This window comes from Larimichthys crocea, chromosome III, assembly GCF_000972845.2.
Source record: "Larimichthys crocea isolate SSNF chromosome III, L_crocea_2.0, whole genome shotgun sequence".
Lineage (NCBI taxonomy): Eukaryota > Metazoa > Chordata > Actinopteri > Sciaenidae > Larimichthys > Larimichthys crocea.
In genome coordinates, this window is record NC_040013.1 from 1,411,884 (window position 1) to 1,418,137 (window position 6,254).

General features: G+C 43.4%; 1 protein-coding gene across 2 annotated transcripts in view; it reads left to right on the forward strand.

Annotated features, from left to right (window-relative positions):
- Nucleotides 1–1,293: 1,293 nt before the first annotated feature.
- The window catches only part of fgfr1a (fibroblast growth factor receptor 1a), a 32,153-nt gene continuing 27,192 nt past the window's right edge, over nt 1,294–6,254 (forward strand). Inside the window, exon 1 of one of the 2 annotated variants that reach the window (XM_027277705.1) lies at nt 1,294–1,594. The gene's annotated coding sequence lies outside the window, so the exon portion shown is untranslated. Of the gene's footprint in view, nt 1,595–1,858; nt 1,923–6,254 lie in introns of those variants that run through there. The other variant, XM_019259493.2, reaches the window with a different exon arrangement.

Consider the following 6,254-nt stretch of genomic DNA (forward strand, 5'->3'; position numbering starts at 1 on the left):
TAAATTGAACTGCAGAAGTTTGGAGTGTAGTAAAGTTATCCAGCAAACAAACAAACAAACTTGAATAAATGCATCTTTTTTAAACGTTGGAGCACTGTAGTGGTTGCATATCTGCAAGAAATCCAAAATATTATTCATCAAGATTTGTGTCTGTACATGTCACAAATGTGGCCCTGCAGTCTAAAAATTAATCAGATAGATCATTAACTGAATAAATGCAGTCTAGATGGCACCCAGCTGTTTGGTCTTGTAATCAGGTTTTTCACAATGTGTGGTTGCGTATCCTGCAAGAAATCCAATATTTGCATCAAGATTTGTGGTCTGTAATGTCACAAATGTTGCGCGCAGTCTAATATTAATCAGATTAGATCATAACTTGAATAAATGCTCTTAAACTGAACATTTTAAACCCTTTTTTTGGACCTTCTTGGCCTTCTTTCTGTCTCTGGTTAATGAGGATTTCTCTACCATTGTGTGTGAAAATCCAAATAATTTGTCTTGTAAATTGGGTTTCTTTGAAAGTGAATCAGATTAGCGCATTAACTGGAGAGCATGCACATTAAATCTGTTTAAATGTGCATTTATTCAAGGTTAACGTTGCTGATCTGATTAACTTACACATGTAGCAGACAACAGCCATGGATGAATGATGTGATTATTTGAAGATTGCAACACAGATGACAGAAAACCTTAAAAAAACAAGACAGCAAAGTGTTTAGACTTTTTGTGATGAGGTTTTCTATCATTTGTGTCTAATATCTGCAAGAAATCAAATATTCATCGAGAATCGTGTCTGTAAATGTTCCAAATGTTGCCTGCAGTCTAAAGTTAATCAGATTAGATCATTAACTTGAATAAATGCTCTTAAACTGAACATTTTAAACCCTTTTTTGGACCTTTCTGGCCTTCTTTGCTGTCCTGTTAATGAGGATTTCTACCATTTGTGTGTGAAAATCCAAATTATTGTCTGTAAATGTGTTTCTATTGAAAGTTAATCAGATTAGATCATTACATGCACATTAAAACTGTTTAAAATGTGCATTTATTCAGGTTAACGTTCTGATCTGATTAACTTTACACATTTACAGACACAGCCATGGATTTATTTTGAAGATCTGCAACACAGATGACAGAAAAGCTACAAACAAACAAACAAACAAACAAACAAACAAACAAACAAACAAACAAAGAGTTTGTTGTTGTTGGTGTTGTTAGTTTGTTTGTCGGGCTTTTATTTTGTAGTCCGTGACCGGAAGGCGGGAACGTGGTCGCTGCGTGCGCGTTGCCGTCGGTCCGGAGGATGATGCGCATACTCTCAGATTTAAGGGGGGAGGTTCGGAGCTCCGGACGGTCTGTGTCGGTGTTCAACGGCGTTTCTGTCCGCCAGGAATGATCAAAAAAAAGACTTTTTAACAGCCGCGCGTTTGTCAAACGACACGGTAACGGAACCACGGTTCGGACAGTGAGTTCAGAGCCGGCTGAAGAACTTTTCTCCGTGTTTTTCTGTCGGTATCTCGGAGGAGAAGAAGGAGGAGGGGGGGACCGGAGAAACGGCTGCCCGCGTCCGCGACGTCTCTGTTCGGTTACCGTCCAGGTTAGCTGAAAGAAAGCTCGGTTCGGAGCTAACTTCACGTTGAAACGTTAAAACTAAGTTTTCCCGCTTTTTTTCTTTTCATTATTATTTTTTTTTCTCGAAGTGAAGTGGGGGGGGGGGCGCGGGGGGGGGTCGCAAAAGTTTCGCTAAAATATGCGTTAAAATCTTCTGGATGAGTGAGTGTCGTTAACGGGACAAACGGGTAAAATCTGTATATATATATATATATATTTATTCTTTTTCCCGGGGGAAGTTTTCCATATCCTCTCCAAATCTCAGCTCCGGACTCCGGGACGACCTGGCTGGTTCACAGCCCCCCAACAGTGAGGTGAGTCCGGGCTGTTTGTCTCTCTCCGGCCGCTCGTGGTGCGTTTACGTGCCAGCCTTTTTACATTTAAAAAAAGTCGGTTTATAAGCCAACTTTCTCAAAACGTGAGTCACTGTCGGTGAATCAGGACAAAGTGAGTGTCTGATGCGTAGCAACACTCTGTCTCCTCCATGCCTGCATGTGAAGGCCCAATGTTGCCTGTTTGTGTCTAAAAGTTAATCAGGTTAGATCTTAACTTGAATAAATGCACCTTTTTCAACAGTTGGAGCACTTTATGTGCATATCTGCAAAGAAATCCACATTATTTATTGAAAATCGTGCACACAAATGTGCTGCAGTCTAAAATATCAGTATAGATAATAACTGAATAAATGCAGTCTTGCACCTCAGCTGTTGTCTTGTTAATCAGGTTTTCTACCATTTGTGTTGCTTATCTGCAAGAAAATCCAACTATTCATCAAGATTTGTGTCTGTAAATGTACAAATGTTGGCCTGCGTGCAGTTCTGTATAAAATAATCAGATTAGATCTTAACTTGGATAAAAATGCTCTTAAACTGAACATTTTAAACCCTTTTTTGGACCTTTCTGGCCATTCTTTGGCTGTCGTTATGAGGATTTCTAACATTTTCCACACCAATAAAACGGCACGCCACCCTTTCAGTCACACAACAAAACCCCGGGGAACCACACTCGTCCCCCCCTGTCTGTAGTGGGGGGAATTGAACCCTGGCCATGTTACATCTTATGAATCCTTACTTTTTTTATTCCTTTTGTCCCTTATTTCGCGCCTTTCCCCTGGCCTTGCTTGTTCTTATGGCCTGGGTGGGGCCATCATCCTTGCACACCCCTGTCGTGCACATTCCCTCACTCTTCGCGGTTTTTCTAATGTCGACCCAGCACTCCACATCCCCTTGGTCCTTTCCCCCCCCACCCCCTCCTATGGCCCCCACCTACCCGCTCCATTTGGTGCCCTTGCAGGCCCGTTGCCACCTACCCATACATCGGCTATGGCCTCCAGCAGGGATTTGGTGATTTTCCCCCCTGCGGTCGCCTTCTTGCCTCCCTTTAGCCTTCGTTCCTTAAACTCTCCGTGGCTTCCCCTCTTACCATCCCCTCCCCTCCCTCTTGTTCCAGCAGAGCCTGCGGGGCACCCCCCCCCCCTCCCTCCACCCGTTCCCTTCCCCTACCCTCCCCCCCCTATCCCTCTCTCTTCCTCTACTCGCCTCTCTCTCCCTCTCACTCCTTTTCCTCCTTCTCTCCATCTCTCTCTCCTCTTTCTCCTCTTCCTCACACTGGGAGAACCTTTAAGGAAAGTGGTGGTAGTTTATTAATACTTAAAAAAACATGGTAACAGATCCATCCAACACGAATGGGCATTTTTCTCTGTCCACTTTTGAAACTGACCACCGCCAGGTTTGCCGATGATCCGCACCCGTCCATCACCCACCACAACCCCCCACCCACCCCCTTGCACTCCCCTGCCAACCCTCTTTGTTTTTCACCCCCCCAGTTTTTTGGTGCGGCGCACTTTCCCGTTGGGGTTTTCTTTTGCACCCTCCCTGGCCCGCCAACTCCCCTTAGTCATCCAGCCCAACACTTTCTGTGGGTCTGTCACTGTCACACAACTGTTTTTGTTGCCATGCCTGTACCCCCCCCTCCTCCGCTTTCTTCCAATTACCCATTGGCCTACCAACACAACTGCCCGTTTACCCTGGCCCCCCCCAGGTCAGCATGTTTGTTTGTTTGGTCTTTTGTTTAAATCAGGTTGTTTTTTTGGCCGTTTTGTTGCTACCTCCATTTGGTGGGGGGTTGCTTATCTGACCAGAAAAAAAATTTCTTCCCAAATTTAATGCCATCAAAGCAAATTTGTGTCCCCTAGTAACAAATGTGTCCAAAAGGGTTGCCCCCTGGCAGTTTGCCTAAAAAGGGTAAATTCCAGATTAGAATCCCAATTAACTGTGAATAAATTGCCGTCTTAAAAGAACCGTGAAAACATATTTAAACCCCTGTTTTGGACCTTTTGCCTTTCTTCTGTTTCTGGCCCTTCCTTTAAAATAAACGTGGTCCCTTGGGAGTTTAATGAAGGGAATTTCCTAAACCATTTGTTGTTGGTGTGGTGGAAAATCCAAATTTATGGTCCCCCCCTGTAAATGGTGGGGGGTTTTCCTTTAATTTTCTATTTGAAAAATGGTAAAAAATTCAGATTACCCCGTCAATTAAACTTTGCGGGATACGAATGCCCCCATTTAAAAAAAAAACTGTTGTTTTTTTTAAAAAAAAATGTTGCATTTTTAAATTTTCAAGTGTTTAATGTTTTGCACCTGATCTGGAAATTAACTTTAAACAACATTTACAGACACAGCCTGGAAATTCCATGGATGCTGGGTGGATTTTTTGAAGACTCCTGGCAACCCCAAGGCAACACAGGAAACAGAACCACCCCCCTTAAAAAAACAAGAACAGCAAAAAGTGGTGTAGAGACTTTTTTGGGGTGTTGTGGTTTTGGGAAGGGTTTGTTGTTTCTAATCAATTGTGTGTCCTACTAAATTTGTCTTGCAACCAACAGAAAATCAAATCCCCCCCAATATAAAATGTCAAATCGAGCCACCTTTCGTGTCCCCCCTGGGTAAAATGTTTTCCCCCCCCAACAACCTGTTGCCCTGGCAAAAGTCCCCCCCCCCCTTAAAAGTTTTCCTTCAGATTGAGGAATCATTAACCCTTGGAATAAACGTTGTCTTAAGCCCTGAAGACAATTTTTTTTACAAAAAAACACCTGTTTTTTGGACCTTTTTCCCTGTCTTTTCCCCTGGCCTTCTTTTAATTACTGGGTCCCCTGTTTAAATGTGAATTGTTTCCCCTATTTTTTCCGTTTACCCCTAACCATTTTGGGGTGTTGGTGGAAAAAATCAAAATTTATTCACATCGAGAAATTGGGTGTCCTGTAAGGGATGTGTTGGTCCCAAATGTTGGTGCCTTGAGTCCTAAAAGGGTTAATCAGATAAGATCATTACGGGGGAAAATAAGGCCCTGCTACACAACTGAACATGTTAAAACCCCTTTTTTTTTTTTGGGAAACCCTTTCCCTGTGTCTTCCTGGCCTTCCCCCTTTAATTACTGTGCCCTTGGTTAAGGAGGATTTTTTTTTACGTAATTTCTTTTTCTAACCATTTTAGTTGTGTGTGGTGGGTGAAAATCCAAATTTATTTGGTCTGGAAATGTGTTGTTTTCCGATTTGGAAAAGGTGAATCAAAGATCAGCGTCATACATGCAAACCAAATTTAAAAACAAAACTTGGTGTTAAAAAATGTTGGCATTTTATTAGTTTCCCCAAGGGTTAAAAAAACAAAACCCGTTACCTGAATCCTGGATTAACTTTTACACATTTTTACAGACACAGACCATTGGGATTTTTATTTTTGAAGAATTCGCCTTTGCAACACAGTTGAACAAGGAAAAATCTACCAAACACAACAAAAACAAACAAACAACAAACAAACCCAAACAAACAAAACAAAAACCAAAAAAACAAACAAAACAACCAACAACAAAGAGTTTTTGTTTTTTTTTTGGTGGTTGGTGTGTTGGGGGTTGTGTTTTGTTTTGTCCGGGTCCGTTTGTTTTTTATTTTATTTTGTAAGTTCCCACCCCCGTGAAACGGAAAAGAAAAGCGGAACGTTGGGGTTCCCCCGGCATGGCGGTGGCGCCCCTCCGTTTTGCGGGTGTGCGTGCCCCCGTCGGTCCCCCCCCCGGAAAGGAATGAAAAGGCCCGGGCGGCCGCCAGAACTTTCTCAGAATTTTAAGGGGGGAAGTTCGGGAGCTCCGGGAAGGTTCTGGTTGTCCCGGTTTTGGTGCAACGGGCCGGGTTTGTTACTGTCGCCCCCACCTTCCTCCTGTTTTCCCACCGCCCAGGAAGGAAGCCCAAAAAAAAGACTTGTTTAAAAAAAACAGCCCCCCACCCGCACCCGGCAAAAGGCCGTTTTGTTTGTCAAAACGACAACGGTTAAAAAAAACACGGAACCACGGTGTGTTCCGGACAGGTGAGGTTTTCAGAAAGCCCCGGCACCTGAAAGAAAAAAACTTATTTTTCCCCTCCGTGGTTTTTGTTCTTTGCTCTGTTCCCCGGGTTAAATCCACCTCCGGAGGAGAAGAAAGGAGGAGGGGGGGGACCGGAGAAACGGCTGCCCGCGTCCGCGACGTCTCTGTTCGTTACCGTCCAGTTAGCTGAAAGAAAGCTCGGTTCGGAGCTAACTTCACGTTAAACGTTAAAACTAAGTTTTCCCGCTTTTTTCTTTTCATTTATTATTTTTTTTCTCGAAGTGAAGTGGGGGGGG